The 14,970-nt window shown below is 29.9% G+C and overlaps 1 protein-coding gene across 3 annotated transcripts in view; it reads right to left on the bottom strand.

The window, feature by feature from the left end:
• Positions 1 to 14,970, bottom strand: part of LOC132920348 (complexin) — a 201,764-nt gene that overhangs the window by 48,109 nt on the left and 138,685 nt on the right. Inside the window, exon 1 of one of the 3 annotated variants that reach the window (XM_060982672.1) lies at positions 6,203 to 6,496. The exons of the other annotated variants lie outside the window; for them this stretch is intronic. The gene's annotated coding sequence lies outside the window, so the exon portion shown is untranslated. Of the gene's footprint in view, positions 1 to 6,202; positions 6,497 to 14,970 lie in introns of those variants that run through there. 3 annotated transcript variants of the gene reach the window in all.

The following is a 14,970-nucleotide window of genomic DNA, read 5'->3' on the forward strand; positions in this document are numbered from 1 at the left end:
AGTTGTATTAACGTAATAATGGAGTATATAATTTGACGAAGTAATTTCGAAAAGAATTAGACATTTTAACACTCCATTACAATACTTGTATTGATAAAATGTGCAACGTATACATCAACCAGATTACCTAGAGCCACTGAATTAATCACGAACTTTCTCACAATAAAATATTATATAAAATACGTGTTTAAAAGCAACGATATTTATACATTATTTTTCTTTTTAATATAACCTCAAAATAATTTTATATAATACTAATAAAATATAGCAGCGAATTTATGAATGTCCTATTACCATAAGATGTTGATATTAAAAATAATGTCACTGTACAAGAGTATAAATTGTTTATTATTACAATGTTGATGTAAGTTTACAAAAGAAAAAAAACACCAGATAAAATTTACTCAAAACTTAAATATAAATAATAATATTTTCAGAACCATTTTTATCACTATATTTTTTTTGTCTCAAACAGATTTTAAGAAGTTTTGAAAAATATAAATATATAGTAAGTAATTGCTAATAATACAATAATATTTTTCATATTGTAAAATTTACATACACCAAATTGTTTCTATTTTGCAAAATGATGTGTTATTTTGGACATAATGAATAAATTATTCTTATTATTATTCATTGAATCACATAATCCATTTTAACAATATTGCTTAGAAAATCCATAGAACTATTAATATAAAAACACCAAAATCGATTGAATTTTTTTAGGTCCAATTACTACACGCAATGCAAAATCTGTATTATTTGCTAATGAAATAATATTTGCACTTACGTTCACGACTATAATCACATTCCCTTGCCAAGATATAATTAATATCACGTATTACCTGCATGTGTTAATATTTAAAAAACATTCTCATAATTTACTTAAAAAAACTAAAATATCATATAAAGCAACGATATCATGCAGATGTTGCTTACCATGACATTTTTTTAATAGGCCAATTCATTCTAATATTGAAGCTAACAACAACTAATTGAAAACATCTAAACATATATATATATATATTTTAAGTATTTTATGGGATAGTTAGAGGGAGACAAAACACTTACAGGTACAACATTCCTCTTAAAATAATAAGCATGTGCACTGCCAAGATATTATGTCAAGCAACTTGGAAAAATATAAACCAATAACAAATTGAAATAAATAAAATATACTATATATATATTATAATACAGAATTATCGGGCTTACTTGATACTCAACCCTTACTCTACCTCGTATTTATTTTTCGCCGTCAGATATCGCAAAAATTGGTCACACCAACCTCATCCACATCGTATACTTAATCAAATATGTCGAATAATAGGTTACGACAGCTCATGCGATAAAATCCTCACATTCAAACCCACAGTCTTACATTTTTGAATTACATGATGTAATATTACAGATGAAATAAAAATCTAGAGATCAAAAAAAACACCAACTCAATATACATAGCTCTTTCAAAACCGTCGGTATCTATATACAAATATAATAATAAAATATTTTATTAATGATTTTATGCAAAATTCTAAACGAAAATTCAATGTGTAATGATGTGCGCTTAAGCAATCATATCTTTTTTAAATTTATTGTTTAATAAAATAATTATAATAATTGTTAGCCATTTAGGATAAGAATAAGTTACAAATAATGAATAAACACACACACACACATACACACAAGACACAACATTAGATATAAGGAGCCCAATTTTCAGTCACGGCCCTAGACACGTTATTATTGTCTTTTTGTACCGACAGCCAAATGCTAGCATTAAAGACTACGCGATCGTCTACGCGGTAAGACGTAGTTAGTTGTAAACGTTTGAATAATAATTTAAAATACGTATGTTAATGTTTATTAAAAATAAAATTAAATTAAAAGTAGTAAACCAGAGAAAAAGGTCTTATTATTTTATAATACAAATCGGTTACCTCATCTTACACCTCAAACACTAACCGCGATTTCAACAGGAAAGTCACTACAAGGATCGGAGAGGTAATATTACTAATTTATAATATAATAGGAAATTGATTTGACATGTAACCGTCCCCGGTAATTTAGAGTCTTTTCAATCATTACAAATGTATACTAAGAGGCGACGTGTATACAATTTAAAAAGTGTGGTTCAAATTTGCATTTACATATTTTATCGTATTTACTAGCTGCACGAACATTATTATAATATTCGTTTGTATCTTGTATAATAATTATAAAAATAATAATTGTTTATTTTTGTACCGTAATTGGAAAAATGTCAAAAATGTCATGTTATTATATAGTATGAACTGTAATATATAATAATAAACTCAATTAAAAAAAAAAAAAAAAACAGTATAATAGCGTAACAATTTAGTTATTGTATTACTTATTAGTTATTACTAAGTATTTATATTAAATAAAAAATACTGAAACAAAAAAAAAACGTAATAAACAAATAGACAAAATAAAATAAAAAATAATATAATTGGAAAACTATAAACACAAATGTACATAATATTATAGTGCTTAGAAGTTGTGACTATGCATCGGAATAGTAAACTACAATTATAGTTGCAAAATATTTTTAGGATGAAAGTAAAACCAATCAATATATTTCAGTAAGATTTTATAAGAAGATATTTAAATTCATACGTTTATATATGATATATAGGTATATACATGTTTTTATACGTATCTATATTGTATAATATATGCATTCATGTATTTTTAAAGTAACCTAAAAGTTCAAGAAATACATAGTCAGCAGTCATCATTATGTAATGGTTGAGAAAAAGAAAAATGTATAATAAAAAAAACCATGTAATGGTATCCTGATAAAAGTTGTTACTATTCCATAATCGTAAACACACATAGAATTTATCACGATAAACCTTCCCCGGGGTATTGGTATAATGTATACACTATAAAGGGATAATGACCTTCATTTATTTACTTTTTTTTTTTTTAATGGATGTTCTATACATCTTTAGGTATATTATTACAATCAAAAGTTGTCCCCAAAAGTAATACACTAATACGTGATGTATAAATAGTATAATGAATATTTTCTCCAGTGAAAATTGGGTGTAATGCGAGTGTGGAAGGTGGGTGCAAAATTACATTCCGGATGAGAATTTATTTAAATTATTGCTTTTCATGAAATACAAGTGTACAAGCTTAACAACATTACTTTTCGAATGTGAAAGAAAAAAAAACCGAAAAACTTATTTTCGTATACAAGTGTACAAAAGCGTAATATTTTATCGTGTTTTTCACAAACTTTCGTGGCCGCTCGCCCGAACACACAACATAATATAGATTAGTTCTGAACACAAACACAATGGCGACAGTACTACAAATTCGGGTCGCGACTATTTATCAATATTTTATATAGCGTCTACACGAAAATAGTTTACAAAGGATAGCTAGAAGGGACAAATATTCATTGGAATTAATGAAAGAAGAGAATGAAAATAAAACCCGTAGAGACGGAGAAAACCTGTGGGCGGTCACTAAAGGTTATATTAAAAAATTCCGAAAGCATCTACAGACGGGCTACAAAATATTGTTTATCAGCGAAACGTGCTGACGCGCAGTCGAAAACCTCCCAATTACGCCACAAGGGTGTCACGCGAATATTTATAAACATACATTCTAATTTTACTGCGATGATATTATTATTATGTATATTATAATTTTTATGTTTATCATTACGAATATATATAAATTCGGGTGTGATCCGATAATGTGACCTTGCTACCTAAATTACGCAGAGATTGCGTTAAAGGAGTTTGTGATTATATCACACGATATTAAGTTTTCATGACCGCAATAAGGTGTGGGAATCTGCTGTGGTGAGGAAATCTGCGCTACAAAACTATTTGTGTTAACCAAGAACAAAATAAAAACCCATCATCATAGTGTATACATGAGTATACACATTTAAACTATTTTTCGCTTTTCGAGATTATTATACGAAACGATATACTAAAAGCTGTACTGTGACGGAGTGTGATGTAGGGTTAATACACAGGAATGGTGCTACTACGCACTGATGGTCCGGCAAATGAGGGCACAGGTAAAGCGAGCGTATCTCATAAAAGGATACGCGACGGTGGACCGTGTTTTATCTCGTACTCGCTTGAAAATTTTTATGTGGGTATCAAGTCGGCTTAATAAAACGCACTCGTAGCACGTAATTAATTTCCACACCGCAGCACCTGACCGGTCATGATATCTCCTCTTATCGAGCCTATCCTTTGAAGAGGTATACCAAGTATACTACGTGCACAAGACAGTGGTATATACCTATCCGCAAGTTACAACTATTTGACATGTAGCCAGCGCGTTAATGTACGCTAACAACACAAGATATTTGAAAAATACTATATCATATAAATATATATGCACATAATATATTCTTTAACTACATAATGTTAGAATGTATATAGTTGTAAATATTATACATAAATATATATATTAAACATAATTTATTATTTATCAATTTTTTACAATTTGAAAAATAATCTTAGTTGATAAAATAATATAAAGCAGAGGAATAACAGATTGACAAGACCTCCTAGGGGAGATACTTCATTAAAAGATTCATAATAGTATATTAAAATATTATTGTATTATACCTACGTACCTTATATATTATAATAATAATAACTTGAAAAGCAATATGAGATGTTATTTACGATTAGAACTTTCGTATGCAATTATAACAATATAACTTTGCTAAAGCTGAAACCTATTATACGGTAACTATACACGCGGCAGGTATTGTAATATACGTCGTTGAATAAACATTTTATTGCATTTATAAGTTCATATAGTATTTTTTGATGTTTTTCCGTCTGCTCTACATTGAGGTTTATTATTTTAGTTGTTTATCTTTAAATATTCAAAAATGTAATTTCCGTTATTGTTGATAATCCATTATTTTATTCTCAATTCGATTATAAAGTTTAAAATTCAATGAATATAAAAAAAACGACAAGGAAAACTTCGGATCGTTTATTCTCGAAAACAATGACGGCAACATTAATGTATTTTTTTTTCTTAGATATAATAAATAGCTCAGAATGCAGTTTCTAATATTTTATTTTTTTAAACTCAATTACGTCATTGTACATTTTAATGCACATCTTTGGATTAGACCATACACGATATTATGTGAAGTACACAATTTACATTTATTTATGTTATTGCATCTAATCTCTACAATATGACGTTTTAAATCAAAACAATTTTAGTTTATTTTCTGAAATAAAATGCATGTATATTTATTTTTAATAGTATATTAAACTTTTTATTTATACAATTTCTCGTAAATTAAAACTAAACATGCGTGTATACTGTAATAATATGTACCTATAATATTATATGCATATATTATAATATAGTATAATAACATTATAACGCGATATGCCTTTTAATAAACATTTGATTTTAATTTGTCATTAATTCACATTTTGTTAATAACTCCAACCAGTATGGAACTAATTAAAAAAATGTATATCATAAAATGTGGAATTATGTATGAAATACTTAAATCATTTATTTAGATTAAAATTGTAGATTAGATAAGTACTATATTTATGAAAAATCATAGCTGAATAATTATTTTTAAAACAAAATTACCTAATAATAAATTATATAACTAGTATTAACCTTATACTATATGATTATACATTAAAAATAAAAGTCGTTAGCACCAAACCAACAAAAAAAACTTCAAGTTTTTTCTTAACCAAAGTGTGAAAAATATATGATAAATCTTCTAATACGCACGACCTAACCGTCAAACTGGCTATAGTTTCATAATTTTATCCCATAATCCGCGTGACCAACATTATTCACTTAACTCTACTGTAACGTAATATTTTGTGGTGACATATTTACGCGCGTACTTACGCGAGCGAATAAATTATTTGTCGTTTACTTATTACCAAATCGGCTTACCGTCAAATAATCATGTCGTGAACAGGGAAGAGGCGTTAAAACTGCAATGCCTCTAAATAAGCTCGCGTAAGGTTATCACGATGAAAAAAATAATAATAATAATAAAAAGGACCATTAATTTGAAGATTTGTCATAAATGCTGACGATAATAACTGTAGTTATAGGAGAGTAAAAAAAATATATGTATAGCAAACAGAAAGATACATATTATAATCAAATATTATTAGGTGTATTATATTTGGCTCACCTCATGGCAGAGTTGTATGTTGTTTCTAATCTGGATTTTAATCGGAACTCAGATTCTGACTGCAATTCTAGTTGTAATTTTCCCGTAGAATGTATTTTTTATTTTAGATGTTATGATGAGGTCCGTAGGTCGATTTGAACTGTTGTACGAAAACCAAAGTCAGTGTATAATATTCTTTTACTTGGCTCGAGCGCGTATACTACACGTTGCTAAGGAAACAGTGGTTTTTTTTTCTTTCTTTATTCCATTCGAGCGGTTTCGTTATCGCAGTCTGATACATCGAGTCCGCGTGCTAGGCCAATCAGGCACGCGCACAGATGCATCTGCACCGGTGCACTTATGAATTAACATGCACACACTGCAAATTATTTTAAACGTGGCAAGCGTTGCCAGCAATAATTATCATAATAACGATCTGGCGACCTCGAGAGATATGGAAATCCATGTAATTTATAAACATTCTATATTAAGCTATAAATAGCTTTTATAGATCAGGACGAGTTTGTAACGAATGTAGTACCTCCCACCTATATTGGTACACAAATATATCCCGTTTTGGATTTTGAAATTTGCAAAACATGCAGAGTTCGTTAATCATTGTACGAGTATTTATAGCCGGTACATTATTATTACGACTATTATATCTCCATAATATGTTTTATGTATATACCCATCATACGACCCACCGACTTTTAAATGTTAAGCACTATACGGTTTAATGTTAAGCACAAATGCACAATATAACGTCTTTGACAAATATTTATGGGTCTTACATGACATTTACCGCGGCTACCGCACAACGTATTATTAATTTTATTATGATATTAATTATCTTACCTACACGTGCGAATCGTTGTTATTATGAAATGGATACCTACGTGTGCAATCTCTCCGCGGAATATAATGTTTTTTCTGGAAGTCTATATGCATATAATGTTATAATCGCTTGACGTTTATTATCTGACTAAATCGTCGGCGTAGTGATCCATTCACATGATTTAGCATGCCAAATAATATGTTTCTTACGTGAGATAAGATGGTGGTGGTGGCATGCCAAAACAATAACATTAAAATATTACTAGCTACACCTTTATTGCATATATTACATAGGTACGATGGTTTTAAAATATCGATACAACTTCCCTACCAGCCATCAATGACGGCGTGAGGGATAAAGAAGTCGCGCGTCACGTAGACACCATTTCTGATAGGGATATCGAGGACTCTTAAGACATCACGGACGCGGGTAAATTGTGAACTTGATCGTCGAATACTGTTTTCTCTGAGAGGGTAAATCGTAGGAAAATGGAAATAAGCGCGTCGTTTTTTAGTGTAGTCGATATTATGTTAATCCCGCCTGACTCACCTGATCGTTGTCCGATACCTGCTACGTATGTAAAAAACGGTTGTGAAATGTCGTACAAATGAGACTGTGGTTCGAATTTAGAATGTGTCCTCTGACAATATCGTTGAACTGTATAGATAATAATACAAAGGATATAAAGTAGTACGGTTTTATGCGTGATAAAGAAAAAAGGTTAGATTCGAAACTTTGATTTGAGTTTTGGACCGAAGTGACTTTTTTTAAAGTTATATGACAATTATTTCTAATGTTTTTTATAAGTCAACAAAATAGGCTATCAGGATAGTGTTTCCCATTTGTTGCTTGTCTACAGAGCTCGGTCGAAAGAACCGAAAAATAGAAACAGCGGATACGTACTGCAAAAATTAATAGATCAATTCAATCGCTTATAAAGTTATAACACTATAATATTATATTATTATAGTATTTATAAATCACAATATTTTTTGAACGAAATTAAGAAAATTCCTAGCGGGTATCTACCAAACCTCAAATTTGCGTCTGGTTTTACCCAAATCAATTAACTAACACTGGCGGAAAAATTATATTATTATAAAATATAATTACAGTTGAGAATTTGTAAGATGAAATAAAAAGTATGTGATGTTTTTTTTTTTATCAAATTGTTGAAAAAATTGTAAAGGATTTTTTTTTTAATAGTTACACAATTAGACACACATTTTGTTATTTTTATACAGTTATAATTAGTTTGTTTTTTACACTATGTATTTTCAAATTTTTTTTTATCGTCAATTAATTTTTTCCAGCAGTTGGTAATACAATTTTTATTATACAAAGTGTATGATATATTTATACATAATAATGTACAACAATCTCAGGTTTATATTTATATGGAAAGTTTCAAGCACAGATCATTTTAATAGCCGCTTTCCCAGCTGTATTTAAAATAATATATACGTTTATACAGAGATTTTAGGTTATAGAAAGTTAAAGTTTTTAAATATGTATACTCTAGAGACCAATTTCAGAATAAACCAATTTGAAACGACTAGCAGTTTTTATATGTGGGAGCTGGGAGCGTACGATTTTATTCAAATATTTGTACCAACAATGCAACGAAAAAACTAATATTCATCAAATGCAGATGTTGGACACAGGTTTATCAAAAATTTGGTGTTTTTTGGATTAAATGATAAAAACAGAAACGTTATTTTATGCAATTGAGCAGTATATTTTAAATGATAATAAAAATTGAATAACAACTTTTTCCTGTTTGCTCAAGTATAAGATAATAAACCTTCGAATACATAATATTATATAAATGTGTTATACAACAATATATGTATTGAAAAAAAAATGGTCGTGTTTTCGTTGTAAGAAGTTTGTGGAATAAAATAAAATGGTTAACTCCGTTAAGTAAGTTTGTTGTTTATAGAGTGTGGCACAAGTTAATGTCAATAGCTTAAGAAGGTTTTCTAACGCTTAACCAAGCACAAAATATTCACTTTTGAGTTGCTGTATTATTTTCCTTCCATCTTAAATAATAAGTTCACGCTTCTTTACCGATTATTTGACAAATTTTTCTTTTGTTTTTTTATCAAACTATATTAAATTATCGTTATTACATATTTTACATTATTGTATGTAAATCGAAATTTACATACTTGAAATTGTATTTAATATTAAAAGTTAACTTCATAAATCATAAACACATACGATAATGTAGTCCAAAATAATTGCAATAATTTTGAGCAACAAAATATATTAGGTTACTTAAATGTATTAACTTTATTCGTAAACTGGACTATATTATCTATATAACTATAATAAGTGTAGGCAAAATAATTAAATTATATACTTTTAAATATATTTGCGCAACTAATTTGTTTTTTTTTTAATAACACATATTTGTATTAAAATCAAATAAAAACAGTCAAATTGTAATTTCCTATTTTATGATATTGTTACGTATGAGAAATCTAGTTTTTTTTTTAATTTCCGCAGTAAATTCAGATCACATAATGTGTACACATGTGTTTTTCTTGTTACTAAAAAATAAATTTACTACACATAACATAATATTAATATACGACGTTCGGTTTTTTTGACGTTGTTGTAGAGTAGAGCCGTCAATACAATGTCACGGTACATTATTATAAAAACGAGAATATTATTATGATATAATATGAAAAAAATACGTTTTTTCAGTCACAAATACTCACGCACATACACAAACACACATACAAGAACAGCCACGAATATTAACATAGAGAAATGAATAAATCGTTGAACATTAATTATTGATATTGTACTGGCACCGATTTTTTATACAGCGATATTTTAGAGGACAATTTGTATTGTCCCCTCACCCGTAGCCGAGCTGGTGATTCCCATCCCATCTCAACGGGGCCGAACCGATATATTTTTTTTTTTGTGATACGTAATGCGGCGTGGCACACGCCAAGAGTAATGTCAAACCTCCGCCGCACTGCAGACGCTCTGCGGACAAATAACTATAGCCGCACGGCCGCACTCTCCGTACGCACACCCTCTTGTCGACCCCTACACGTCCGCCACGGCGTCCGGTCGACGGGAGCTTACGGTGTGCCACCGGTCCTCTTTCATCCCCACTACACGATTCTCTCCTCACTGCAGCCGTTCGTGGGGATCTTTCAATTTATCTCATCTCATATATAGGTACTTTACACCCGTCGCACATTTTTTTAATATATATATTATATGTATGATATATCCAGACTGAAACGTCCGTCCCAATACGTGACTATTTGCCGATATAATGCTTTTAACCGAAACCCGAGCTAGCACTGGTGTAATTGCTCGCGGCAGCCACCACCGACACCGGAATCGACAGACGGAAATACACTTCTCCGCACGCCATACACGTATCTGTGGAAGATGCAATTACTGTCTTTCATACGTATACATAACACACCAAGTCTAACTACAGACAGTCGGATAGATAGATAGATCTCTGACACTCCGAGTTGTATTTTACTTCCCACCACCATCCTCTCTTAACTCCGCGTCATGTATGCAGCCTATAAAATAACATACTGAATACAGACACGACGCTGCACTGCTTTTATCTGACGGTTTGATCCGCCTGCATAACACCGCCGCCTCTAACCGGAAGTAGATAATCAGCTCGTCCGTCACACGTATAAAACAATACGTATACGCACAAGAGTGGGGGCTTCGGAAAACCAACTTTTAAACCTCTAGCGCGGGCTTAACTCGTCCCAGCGGTTTTCGTTTAAAACGACCCGTCACAATCTATTACTGGGTGATTTTATTTTGCTGCGGTGGAACTGAGTATGAGTTTGGTAACGAGTTAATCATCATCGCGGTACGTCCGACCCGGTTACACAAATTATGTCGTTGTATTAATTAAGTCCGTTCATTTTCGGATCTCCGTGTAATAATATATAGTTTGTTTTCGACCTCGCAGTCGAGCGAGTTTATAGTATACGTTTATAATAATAGTATACAGTCGTTGCCAAAAATAAGATTGAAACCGCCGTATAAACGCATAAGTATATCACAATATTTCAGTACGATCGGGTTTTATATAAAATAATAATATTGCAGTCTCGTGCGTACGATACCGACGTCATTACGTGGTGTGTATCTATATACATATATATAGTCTATATATATACGCATATACATAAAGGACCAAAAACATTTATTATCGACGGTGTACATGGACGTGTCAAGAATCGCGCATCCCTGCATAGGGTAGGGAAAATGTTCATCGGTTAGAAGGGAGTGCAGAGCACACGAATCTATATAATATACTGCCGCAGCGTTCACAATATTATTATTGTTGTAAAATCATCTACACGTCGATCGACCCACGGGGACGATGTTTGAGTGTAGAATATAGCAGGGATGGACTACTAGACATAATATATATATATATGTGTGTGTGTGTGTGTGTTTGTGTGTGTATACAATAACCGACCAAACATTTATATTATGTATGCGAGCATTTGACGTGTGGGCTAAACACCGTACTACCGGGCGGAAACGTGCGCGAGTCCGATTGGTAAACGATACGCCTGACATAATATCAGCGTTTGTATACAGGGTGTCTCTCCCGATCGATAAAACAATACTTTACAAAAAGTTAATATAAACATAGAGAATTAAAATGTAATATTGATCACCCTTTTAAATACACAATTTTGGCTTATTTATATTCGAAAGGAGAAAAAAACAAATAATTAAATTCAAATGGATACGCAGAGCAAAATTCACGTAAACGTATATAATTATTGTATTAATCATACATAATCAATTCTTATCGATTAGCTATTCGAATATATAACATCATAAAATGATATTAAATTCATTTACGAGTTTTATTCAAGTTCGAGACGGTAGATGTGAATAATAGTTCAAATTTTAATAGAATTAATCTTGGGCGAATTTTCCACTTTATAGTTTAAAACATCATAAGTGAAAAGTAAGACTTGGAAAAACGCTGAATCGCCCTTTAAGAAGATTAAAAAAGTAGTGCATATTGTTGTTTACTTTATTATATTAAAATATACGATATACATATATATAATGCAGTAAAATGATGTATATTGATAATTTTGTAGAATTTTCTTTTTATTATTGTACAATAAACGATGCAACTGACATGGAAGTAATACTATCGTGGTTATTGCATCATTTGTGAAAAACGCAACATCCGGTGGCATATATTGCACGGTATTCGCGGTCACCGGGCGACGCTTAAACACGCGGTACTCTGTGTACAACTGTAATACACACATAATAACAAACGTGCATAGTAGAATATAGGTATATCTCGGCACGTATTAATATAAACCATAACTACTATTCGGAGAGCGTGCGCGTGTCCGCGGTCGATGTATACACGTCGAATATCAGCTATGTCATTACAACGTTCACGCGCGATACCCTATAAGCGTTTCGCGTGCGTGATTTTCCGGCCGAGCGTGCGCCGCCCTTTTACTGCACAGTATCGTCGGGGGCGTGCGGGTTGTACGCGAGTTATCCATACAGTGTATTTTATATATAATACATATATAATGTATGTATGTATGTGGGGTTTGGGGTGGCGGGCCTGGCGTGCAGGCCGACAATAACCGACGGACGTTCCAATTAAAAACGGAATTCCGCACGAGCGGCTGCGACGTCACTCGTTTATCATCGAACGCTAAAGGCCACGGCGGCGAAATATACTAGCGATATCGTATTATTTATTGAATAATGCATGTCTTTAATGACCGATGTGATATATTATTTTCTCTCGACTTTGAACCACCATCCGCGCCAACGCCAAACCTCGCGCCACCGCCGTCGTGCACCGTCACTACACTAACTTTTACAACTACTACAACTGTTCACTAAATAATACATTTATATAACATATATTTGTACACGCACGTATATAATATTACATATATATTGATCTTGATCCCTCCCTACAACTATGTTTTATTTCCAAAAGAATCCGTTCGACTACTTATATTGACAACGTTATAATACAATAAGCATGGTAGCAATTCTATGGCTCGAACCTATACAAATCGAAAATTTCAATGACTCGAAAAAATATGGCATTCCATTTGAATTGCCCTATGTTTGTTCAATATATTTATATATTTTGTAGATATATTATATTATATATTATCTACTTTATATATAGATATTTTCTAATTACGATGAATATAGCTCTTCGTTATCAAAATAAAAATGTTTTCTTATCAAATGCTATTTCATCATTATTCTGTTTTAAAAATAAAATATATTCTGAAAATCGAACAAAATTTTAGGAAAAATATCGAATTAAAAAAAATATATCAAAATATTATAAACTGTGTTGTAGTTCTACTGCATATATCATATAACTATAATGTATTAGGTATAATACTTTTTATATTATAACTTATTTGAAAATTGTATTTTTATAATATCATTGTAAATAAAAATAACAATTTTGAAAAATAAAATAAATATTTTACACATTTTTATTATTTTTAAGTTATATTGTTTTGAATTCAAAACGTAAATTTTTAATTCCATATTCTGAACCAGCATTTTTTTTTTTAATATATTGATAGAACATATAAATTGAATTTAAAGCAGCCAATATATAATGTTACAAAAAATAAATAGTATCATATTTGACCAATTAAACAATGAAGTGTTAAATAAGTCAACCTATATAATATTATTATTTTAATTTTAAATCAGAACGATTTTAATTTTAAACACTTAACTAATTAACAACCAGTTTAATACTTGTTCGAAATTAAATTTGTATTGATATAAACACTCCGAAAAATATTCTGATATTTACAATTTTATAAAATACATTATAATTTATTTTAATATATGTTAGTTGTGGAAAATTAAATATTTTAATGTAGTTTTATTTTCAGAATTAATTTTGAAGTTTTTAAAAAGTTTCAACATTGACTTCAACTTTTAATTATTTAAATTTAAATTTTCCAATTTACTAAGTCTCATTACAGCTGTATGTTTCATTATAATATGATTCAGCATTTTGACTTTTGAACCGATAAATCTTCATTGTTAATTATTTATGATAATTACATTTTTAATCGATTTAATTCATTATTAATAATAATAATTATACTTGGATGATTTGGTAACTTCGATGATATAAATCAAACAATGTATTGAAATATTCTGGCCAATGAAGTGTCATTGAAATAACCTGTCTCTGTTGGGTGTCAATTACAGAGTGTAAATACAATACTGATTGTAAATGGAAGGAAAAAAAATCAGTTAACAATGATGAATTTTCGCAGATTGACAAGTTCCATTGACAATGTCAACCTGTATAAAAAAATAACGCATGAGTATTTTACCCGAACGGAAAAAAGTAATAAATAAATGTAACTAAAAAAAAAAATAAATAAGAAAAGAAAATCACTTTGAGAAAATTCAGGAGACTGAGAACTAAAATGTTTTCATCTTCATAGTGTGATCTAACTAATAAATTAAGAATCATATTTGTATATATTTAAAGTAAAAAAATTATTAAAACAGGTCATTTGTTCTTCAAATTAAAAAAAAAAAAATATATATATATACAAAAGACGTTTTTTCCTTTATATTTTTCAAAAGAATAATAATAATTTAAGTAAATTTACAATCAAACCATTATCGTCCAATATATTTATTAATTAAGAAAAAAATAGATATACAATAAACTAATATATCAAAAAAATGTCGTTATACAATATTTGTAAAAAAAAAAAAAAATAATTTTAATAATTAAATATTATGCAAATAAGATATGATAATAAAACAAAGTCTAGTAGCTTTATAATCAAGAATAAAATTAATAAAATATTACCGCTGTTATTCAAATGCAATTATGAAAGAAGCCATTCAAGATTTTTAATCACTTACACTA

This window comes from Rhopalosiphum padi, chromosome 2, assembly GCF_020882245.1.
Source record: "Rhopalosiphum padi isolate XX-2018 chromosome 2, ASM2088224v1, whole genome shotgun sequence".
NCBI lineage: Eukaryota > Metazoa > Arthropoda > Insecta > Hemiptera > Aphididae > Rhopalosiphum > Rhopalosiphum padi.